Here is a 9,664-nt window from a genome sequence, read left to right as displayed (position 1 = left end):
GCATATCATCTAACACTTGGATCGTGCGTTCACCTTGGGCCGTCAGTTTGGGGATGAAAAGCAGTGCTGAATTTCAGTCGCGTCCCCAAATGTTGTTGAACACTCTTCCAAAATTTGGACGTAAAACGACCATCACGGTCAGAGACGATTGAGCTAGGAACTCCATGTAGACGAACAATCTCTTTGATGTAGAGTTCAGCAAGCTTATCCACAGTGTGAGTAGTCTTGATGGGCAAAAAAAAAATTGAGCTGATTTGGTCAATCTGTCGACAATGACCCAGACTGAGTCATGACCAGCTGTGGTTTTTGGCAAACCTGACACAAAATCCATCGTTATCTGCTGCCACTTCCACTGTGGAATCTCAAGTGGTTGCAGCAGTCCAACTGGTTTTTGATGCTCTGCCTTAACTTGTTGACAAGTTAGGCACTTTTGAACAAATTCAGCTACATCTCTCTTCATTCCTGGCCACCAATAAACCTTTTTCAAGTCTTGATACATCTTTTTCACACCTGGATGTACCGAATAGGGTGTCCCGTGAGCTTCTACCATCAATTGCTTTCTGACTTCCTTGTTGGATGGTACACAAGCTCTTCCATTGCACCTTAGAACCTCGTTCTCATCCAACTTGAAGTCACCCTCTTTACCATTTTGAGCCTCAAACATCTTCCCAAGAAGGTATTCATCTGCGTACTGACCATCTTTAATCTTTTCCAGCAACATCGGACGTACGCGAAGAGCAGCTAATCTCCCAGTGATCAGCTGAAGCTCTAGTTGCAGCATATCATCTTTCAAATGAAGAGACGTTTCCACCAAACTTGCTAAGGACGCTACAGACTTACGACTAATAGCATCTGCTATCTTATTGGCCTTACCAGGGTGATAATGCAAATCAAAGTCATAGTCATTCAAGAGTTCCATCCAACGTCCTTGGCGCATATTCAACTCCTTCTGAGTGAAGAGATACTTTAACGTTTTGTGGTCTGTATAGATGTCACAATGGACTCCGTACAGGTAGTGTCGCCATATCTTGAGTGCAAACACTGCAGCAGCAAGCTCTAGATCATGGGTAGGATACCGGGTCTCGTAATCCTTCAGATGTCGCGAGGCATAAGCAATGACCTTCCCATGTTGCATCAAAACAGCGCCCAAACCTTGCTTAGACGCGTTGCAGTAAATGGCGAATCCATCAACTCCTTGTGGAATGGTGAGCACTGGAGCGGTTGTCAGCTCTTGAAAGCTCTTCTCACATGTCTCGGTCCAAAGGAACTTCTGTCCTTTACGGGTTAGTTGAGTTAGGGGCATGGCCAACTTAGAGAATCCTTCCACAAACTTCCTATAGCAGCCAGCAAGACCCAAGAAACTCCTTATTTTAGTGACTGTCTTTGGCTGACTCCACTGCCTCAAGGCTTCCACTTTAGCAGGATCTACCATGATACCAACGCTACTGACAACATGGCCAAGGAATACTACACGCTCCAGCCAAAATTCACACTTCGAAAACTTGGCGTATAGTTGCTTTTCCCTCAGCCTGCTTAGCGCTAGTTCCAGATGCTGCTCATGCTCTTCGTTAGTTTTCGAGTTGATTAGAATGTCATCAATGAACACGATGACGAACTTATCCAGAAAGTCCTCAAATACTCGGTTCATCAGGTTCATGAACGCTGTCAGCGCGTTAGTCAATCCAAACGACATAACTAAGAACTCATAATGACCATATCGAGTACGAAAAGCAGTTTTCGGGATGTCTTCATCTCGAACCTTCATCTGATGGTATCCCGAACGCAAGTCAATATTCGAGAACACTGTCGCCCCTGACAGTTGATCAAAAAGATCGTCGATCCGCGGCAACGGATACTTGTTCTTGATCGTCACTTGGTTCAATCCACGGTAATACAAAGCCGTAGAGAGCCATCTGCTTTCTTAACGAACAAGACTGGCGCTCCCCAAGGCGAATGGCTTGGTCGTATGAACCCTTTGTCAAGCAACTCTTGTAGCTGCGTCTTGAGTTCTTTCAATTCTGCTGGAGCCATACGATATGGAGCTTTCGATATCGGAGCTGTGCCTGAAATGAGTTCTATGTTTAACTCAATTTCTCGATCAGGAGTTAGACCAGACAGGTCTTCTGGAAAGACATCGATGAAGTCTCTCATGACAGGGATGTCTTACGACTTTGATTTAGCTGCCCTCATGACATCTATCACACTCGTAAGATATCTCATGCATCCTTGATGCATCATCTTCACAGCCTTTAACGCCGATATAACCGGGAAACTTGATTTCCGAGAAGAACCTTGGAACTGGAACAATTCAAGTCCGGGGTTTTTGAACAAAACCGACTTTTCAATCAATGAGTGCATGGAAGTTACTCATCCAATCCATCCCAAGGATCACATCATAATCTACCATTTCCAGTTCGATCAAGGTCGCCTTCAGTATCCGATCCTGTACCTGAATCGACACATTCTCATACCAGTACATCGACTGATATCTATTTCCGAAAAGCGTAACCGTCACAAGAGGATACGAGAATTTCTTCCTGCAACGACGGTGGACGATCCAGCTCGAACTTCCTCTTCACGTATAGAGAACACTCTTGCATTAGCCTTCGATGGCTCTTTCGAGGCGGGGATCCTTTCTTCCGGAGTTTTGCATACTCGCGACAGGTGACCCTCTTTCCCGCAACGGTAGCACACCAGATTATGGGCAAAACATTCATCTACGTGCGTTACCCCTCATCTACCGCATTAGGACGATTGTGATCCACCAGCAGATTGGGTCTTCTTCGAAGATGACCTGACGTTTGTTGTTCCCACGGTTCCTTTCCTGGTTCACCGAACGTGAACGGTTCCCCGAACTCGCTTGGAACCGATTACTGGAGCTTTGTTGGGACCTCGTTCCACTTCCTTGCTGTTGCCGATCCTGCCACCTCTGCTGAAATTTCACTCTTTTCCGCGAACTACCTTGACTCGCATCAGCGGACTCCGAAGGTGTTGTGGCAGCTGATTTCGGGGCAGGGGCATGCTCATTGCCATTCCAACCCGCGACGCACAAAGCACTTTGCATGGCGTTTGCATAAGTGCGGGGCCCAACATCTCCACTATCCACGTGATTCACAACATTCACGTTAAGCTCGTGCATATACTTCATCTTACGAGCCTGATCTGTGGGTACCATAGAAGGAGCGAACCTTACCAACGAATCAAACTTCGCAGTATACTCAGCGACAGACATCGAACCTTGACTCAAGGTCATGAACTCACGTACCGATAAATTGGCTTCGCTTAAGTACTTCCCATGAAACAGATTAAGGAAATGTACCCACGTCATAAAATGAACATCCTCGTATGACGCCACTATCTCCCACCAACTCATGGCCTCATCCTCCAGCTGATTCACGGCACACGCCACTTTTTCTGTGTCCGTCAGCTGCATGTAGCTACATATCTGTTAGATCTTCTTCAGCCACTTCTCAGCTGCAGCCGGGTCGACGTTGCCATCAAAGGTCGGAGGCTTCTGCTTTCGAAACCTCTTGTACACCGACTCACCAATCGGAGGCACAACGTCTGGTAACTCAAGTTCAATTCTTCCAGAGGATCCATATGCACTTGTGGTAGCTTCTCCCGTCATTCGTCCTAAGCTGGAGGTTCATGATTTGGCTGGGGTGTCGCATTCAATCTCGTCAAGACATCCGCAATCGTGCGGTTATGCTGCTCTATCCGTTGAGCAGATCTTGAGTTTGACGCTCTTTATGCTCGTCTCATCGAGTAGCGTCAAATCAAACTTTTAAGGATGCGTCTAATCTCTGTGAGATCCGCAGCTGAAACATTCTCGGCATTAGACGTACCTCGTCTAGACCCTACTTCCTTCTTATTTTCACATATAAGAGGATGAGCATGGTTGAGCATCACAATCAACCATAACGAGAATGCATAACCAAGACGAACTAGCCTCTCAAGGCCTAGTCCAACGAGAGACTTAAACACAAAACGCTAGTTCTCTCGTTACACACACAAAGCAACCACTCTCGTGGTTGACAAGCAAACGTCTACGCAGCTGGGTCGGCCAAAGGCTCAGCAGGATCCTCCTTGAAATCTCCCTCGTCAAATTCAACCCTCTCGTCATCATGCGGAACAACCACCGAAAAAATAATCATCGGGGGTAAGGTACTCATATACCACATCGCTTCTGACGAGGAACTCAGTCTGCATTCGTAAGACAGTGAACGAAGGACAATCAGATTCCAGCGTCAGATATTAGAGCTTTACACACAACTCCCAATACTCGATACCTCGCTGGAGTCTATACTCGAGCACATTGGACATCGGCCCACAATCTCTTGAAAAATCGATTTCCATATTGGACAACCGATTCCAACCCGAGCTAGTAGAATCCGTAAGCTTGTTCCTCCCATTTGTCCCTCTCCCCTGGCCCCGAACGTGCATTATATCACCTTTTGGAACATCTTCCAATATCGACTGACATTGTCGTCAGCGGTGAAACGAGTTCATCGACTCAACGTTGGCCAATAAGGAGGGGTCATCGTGATACTCATACGAAAACAGTGAAGCGTCGAGACGACACTCATCCACTCACAAGTCAAACCGATCCACCGGCCCCTAAGTGGTGGTGCCTCTCATGACACTGAACGTACTTACGGTCGAAAGAATTTGCTTGACCGCATCGCGGTACATACAAATCTCATCGGGGAGGAGAGATCTAACTTCTAGCAACTCATCCTGCATCATGTCAAACCTATCTCTAGACAAGTCGACTCTTAGCAAAACACTATCACATGGCCTACTTGTGACCTATACCGAGAACACGTATCCCAAGTCTACAGAAACGGCTAAACCTGGGGCTCTGATACCACAAAATCTGTCACGACCCGCGAGCAACAACTCGCCCACGAGCCGCGACCGATCAACTCTCATATCATACATATTAAACAATAGATCATAATACTTTTATATATTAAAATAGTTTGCGAAAATCCGGGGAAATTTTTGCTTTTATAACTTAGAGTCTTATAGCGACACCTATACGAATACATTCCGGAATGTTTTAACAAAAGATACTAACCCCCGGTTAAGAAACCCCATAGCCCATAGGTCAAGGCAATACGTGCTCGGTCTCGGTCTTCGTTTCCATTGCTCACATCACCGCCTTACCCTTATCTACATTACCAAGGGTCATAAATCTATGAGTCGATTGACTCAGTAAGCGGGAGTCTAACCTATGAAAGTAAAACATCTAATGCAGAGCCATGTGACGTGCAAACAATCACATAAGAATGCAGGATGCCATTACCGCTAATTCTATAGCATGCATAATGTGTGATCACATCCTAGCTAACACTTGTCACTCCGCAAGGTCATACATTTCTCTGTTCTAACCTCCGGAATGGCAAGAGACCAACTTCAGGCTTCGAGCAGCCGCCTTCCGCTGGCCTAGAGTTTTCGTTTTGTCTGGGATCCGCTAGTGGTACCATTTCCTTCTCATTAGGACGTCCGCGCCTACTGGGCTCTTGACGGCAATGAGCTCGCGAATCGCGACCTTCACCCATTCCGCCGTACGGTGCCTGCATCAGCTACCGTCGAGTCTCCAGTCCCACAATGAGCTCGCGAATCGCGACCTTCACCCATTGCGTAAAGAGTACTCAGCGCACGAATTTCTAAATCCGCTTCATACAAGTCAGTGACTTGTAGGTACCACCGACAACGTTTTTAATCTTTGGGTACTCTAGCGTATAGAGTACACAACTAATCATATACACGAGAGCGTCTCGGGTTAAATCCCGAAAGAATTATTGTTTCCCTTTCATGCTCGTTAAGTGTTTTAGATTTGAAGACTCGGGACGTGACTCCTGGTACTTCTACCCTCGGCTCGAATCCGAGAGTCCAATCTGCTATCCTGTCACCTCAAATCTAGCCAAAGTATATGGTTAGCAGAGGGATCTAACTACAACAAGGTAGCAACGTGGGTGGTTCTAGTTAGCGTTTGAACCTACGTGTAGAAACCCAACTAAAAATTTTCCATAAAGAGTGGCCGAAGCCTTAATCTTCAGTGTTTGTGTCTTTTAAGGCTTTTCCTACTCTTTATTATTATTAACACGTAAATGCACGTAAACATGATTATTCCCTTGGTAAGTAGTTGACTTATGTCTCCACGCTTACCTGGAACAGCTCGACAGAAAGTTCGACAACTTCCAGCGATGTCTTGCTTTTCACGTTCTCCGTGATACTCGACACTTGTCGAAACGTCAAAAGAACTAGCATCCGAGGTTGAAAGTCCGTTAGTTATTGGATTCAAAATTACTTGAAAAAAATATAGGGTCCGGTGTCGGGATTAGATTTGAGTCGGTTCGGAATTCGATAACGAGTTACTTCCTTAAATCCAAACTCTTATAAATTTCCAAAATTCCAAATCCGACATCTCGACTAAAAACCCCGAACCTAAGCAAGTCACACAACCAAACACGAATCCAACTAACTTGTCACAAAATCCTTAGACTTGTCATGAAAATTTCTAGACTCGTCATAAAAATTTAGACTTGTCATAAAATTTTCTAGACTCGTCAAGATTCAAATCTCAAATCTCAAAATTCAAATTCACTTCCAAATCAAATCCCAATTAAAAATCTCAATTCTCAAATCAACCAAAACATTTCCGAATCCACACCGGATTAACAAGTAAATCACATATTCGACACCCGGTGAAGAACGGGTCATAACTTCTGCTACACAACCCGAAAACCAACGATTCCAATTTCAGAATGAAATTAACATCCACATCTTTCTAACAAGGTATTACAAACCAATTTTGGACCAAGGCAGCTAACTCAAAAGCATCTCACAATTTCAGCTTATCAATTCGGTATACCCATTTTTCCCAGCTTTCAAACACAGATTTCAAAAATTCATAACTCACTCAATTCTCAACGGATTTACACGTTCTTGGTCATTTTAGAAACCTCATAACGTCTATTATCCAGGAAAAATATCAACAAATCCAAATTAAATCGGTACTGAACTGTCCACGTCAATTTACAGAGGCTGTTCACAGCGAGCTCAAAAATTCTCAAATCATTCAAAAATCGACTCAAACACACAAATCCGAGCTAGGAACATCATTAATCAAGCTCAAATGACTATTCATTTCACTCAATTCCTCATAAAACTCACGGATTAAGAAAAGCCCCAAATCAAACTTCTCAAAACCCTAACTTGAGTTTTCCAATTCAGCCATATCAATTCTTACCTCTAATCTGCTCTCCGGTGTGTTCTCACTTTGTTCCCGGTGTCCTTTCTCGGTCAGCGGCCACGGTGGCTCGACGGCGGCGACTCTTCTCCTCGGCGAGGCGCGCGCGCGGTGGCTGTGAGCCGCGCGAGAGGTAGAGCGACGATGAAGAGGAAGAAGAAGAAGAACGAAGATGAGTGGGGGTGGTGATGGGGTTGAGTGGCCGAGAGAAAGACTCGGTGGTTGTTGTTGTCAATTTTTTTTTATCCTCTGTTACTCTTTGCAGGTGGCTTGCGCGAGTGAAGAAGAAGAAGAAGAGAATATATAGTGCACGAGAAGAAGAGAGAGAGAGTGGCCGAAAGAGATAAGGAAAGGAAGGATAAGATTTCCACGTGGCAGCTCAATCCTTATCCAACTATTCACAAACCAACCTCTTTTCCTTGTTTTCTTTCAAATGGGTCCCTTAAAAATCATTACAACCAAGTCCTCTTCATATAATTATTTAATTAAACCCATAACCAAAGGGATTATAATTATATGATTCGAACCGAGAATTTTCTCGCTCGTTCTAAATTAATTAAAATATATTTAAGGTTTCTCGGAATTAATTCTCGTTCTTGAGAATTTATTTCTTAAATTAATTTCCGGAATATTTCCTCGGAAATAATTTATTAGTCGAGATAAACTCGATAATTCCTTTATTTATTCCGAGATTTCTCCTTACCTTAATATATTTTAAATTAACTCGAGAAACTTATACGTCCATCATTCACTCAAAACATAATTGTAACAAATGGGAGCTCGTTTATTTTATTCAAATCCACAAGTCGAGCGTTACAAAAGTTTGTATATTACAGTTTCATCCAAATCAGATATTGCCTTTGAGATCAGAGCAAGGTCATTACCCGTAACCAAGATGTCATCTACATAAACAACCAGAAAGATACATTTTCCTCCATGTTTGTAGATAAACAGTGATGAGTGTGAGGTTGAATTGATGAATCCCCACTGAAGCAATGCTGAACTGAGTTGGTCATACCAGGCTCTAGGAGCTTGCTTCAAGCCATAGAGCGCTTTGTGAAGTTTGCATACATGCAGTGGTTTGGATGAGTCTTCATAGCCTTCTGGTTGAGTGACATAGACCTCTTCATGAAGCACTCCATTAAGAAATGCATTATTGATGTCAATCTGTTTGATATCCCATCGGAAAGTGACTGCCAACGTGAAGATAACCTTCAGTGTAGCTGGTTTGATCACAGGGCTGAAAGTCTCAAAGAAGTCAACACCAGCTGTTTGCTCAAATCCTCGGGCTACCAAGCGAGCTTTAAGCTTGTTCAAAGTTCCATTAGCATTCTGCTTGGCCTTGAAAATCCACTTTGTACTCACAACCGACGAAGCTTGAGAGGCTGGGACCAGTGACCAGGTCTTGTTATCCTGCAAGGCTTTGAATTCTACATACATGGCAGACCTCCACCTCGGATTGGTTAGTGTTTCACTGACAGTATGTGGTTCATCATCTATCCCATTACATAGAGGTAATTCAGCATTAAAGACCCTAGGTCTAGATATTCCTGCTTTTGAACGAGTTGTCATGTTATGAGTGTTAAGGGATTGGTGTTGAATGACCGGAGTTTGAAGAGGCTGTTGGGTTGATAGGTGCTGAGGAGGGTGATCTTGAGGTGATATGGGTAAGACAATCTGAATTCGTGGTCCATGAGGGGAGTTGTTCTGGTGAGAGGGATGATCAGCTATCTGAGATAAACTAGGAGATGTACTGGATGCTGATTGATCAGGGGAAATACTTGAGAGTGACTGACCAGATGTGTTTTGAGTTATGGGTGGGTTGGTTGTAGAGACCTGAGGTAAAACCAGGGGATAGACACAGGTATGACTGTTGGACACTAAGGATTGCTGACGATGGAAACAGTTCTAGGTAGGGAAAATGTGACTCATTGAACATGACTGACCGAGAAATGTAGACTCTACCTGAGCTATGCAGACATCTATATCCCCTGTGAGATGGACTGTAACCAAGAAACACACATAAGGAGGACTTGAATATGAATTTGTGTTGATTATAAGGACGCAGATAAGGAAAACAAGCCACACTAAACACTTTGAGAAAATTGAGATCTGGTGGTCTTTTAAACAGCAATTGAAAAGGACTTTTGAAATGAAGAATTTTTTTATGGAATCCTGTTTATGGTATAGAAAGTTGTGACAAAAGCATCCCACCAGAATTTATAAGGCATTTTGGCTTGAGACAACAAGGTGAGACCCATTTCTGTGATGTGTAAGTGTTTTCTTTCAACCTTGCCATTTTGTTGATGAGTGTGAGGACATGATTTTCTGAAAACAATGCATAAGTGACTTAGTAGTGGTCCAAGAGGCCTGTACTCACCCCTCCAGTCACTTTGAAAGGCTTTT

This window comes from Urtica dioica, chromosome 8 (genome assembly GCF_054948205.1).
Source record: "Urtica dioica subsp. dioica isolate 48M chromosome 8, U.dioica_male_clone48M_v1_H2, whole genome shotgun sequence".
NCBI classification, from domain to species: Eukaryota; Viridiplantae; Streptophyta; class Magnoliopsida; order Rosales; family Urticaceae; genus Urtica; species Urtica dioica.
The sequence above is the reverse complement of the archived record's forward strand: the minus strand, read 5'-3'. Positions refer to the sequence as shown.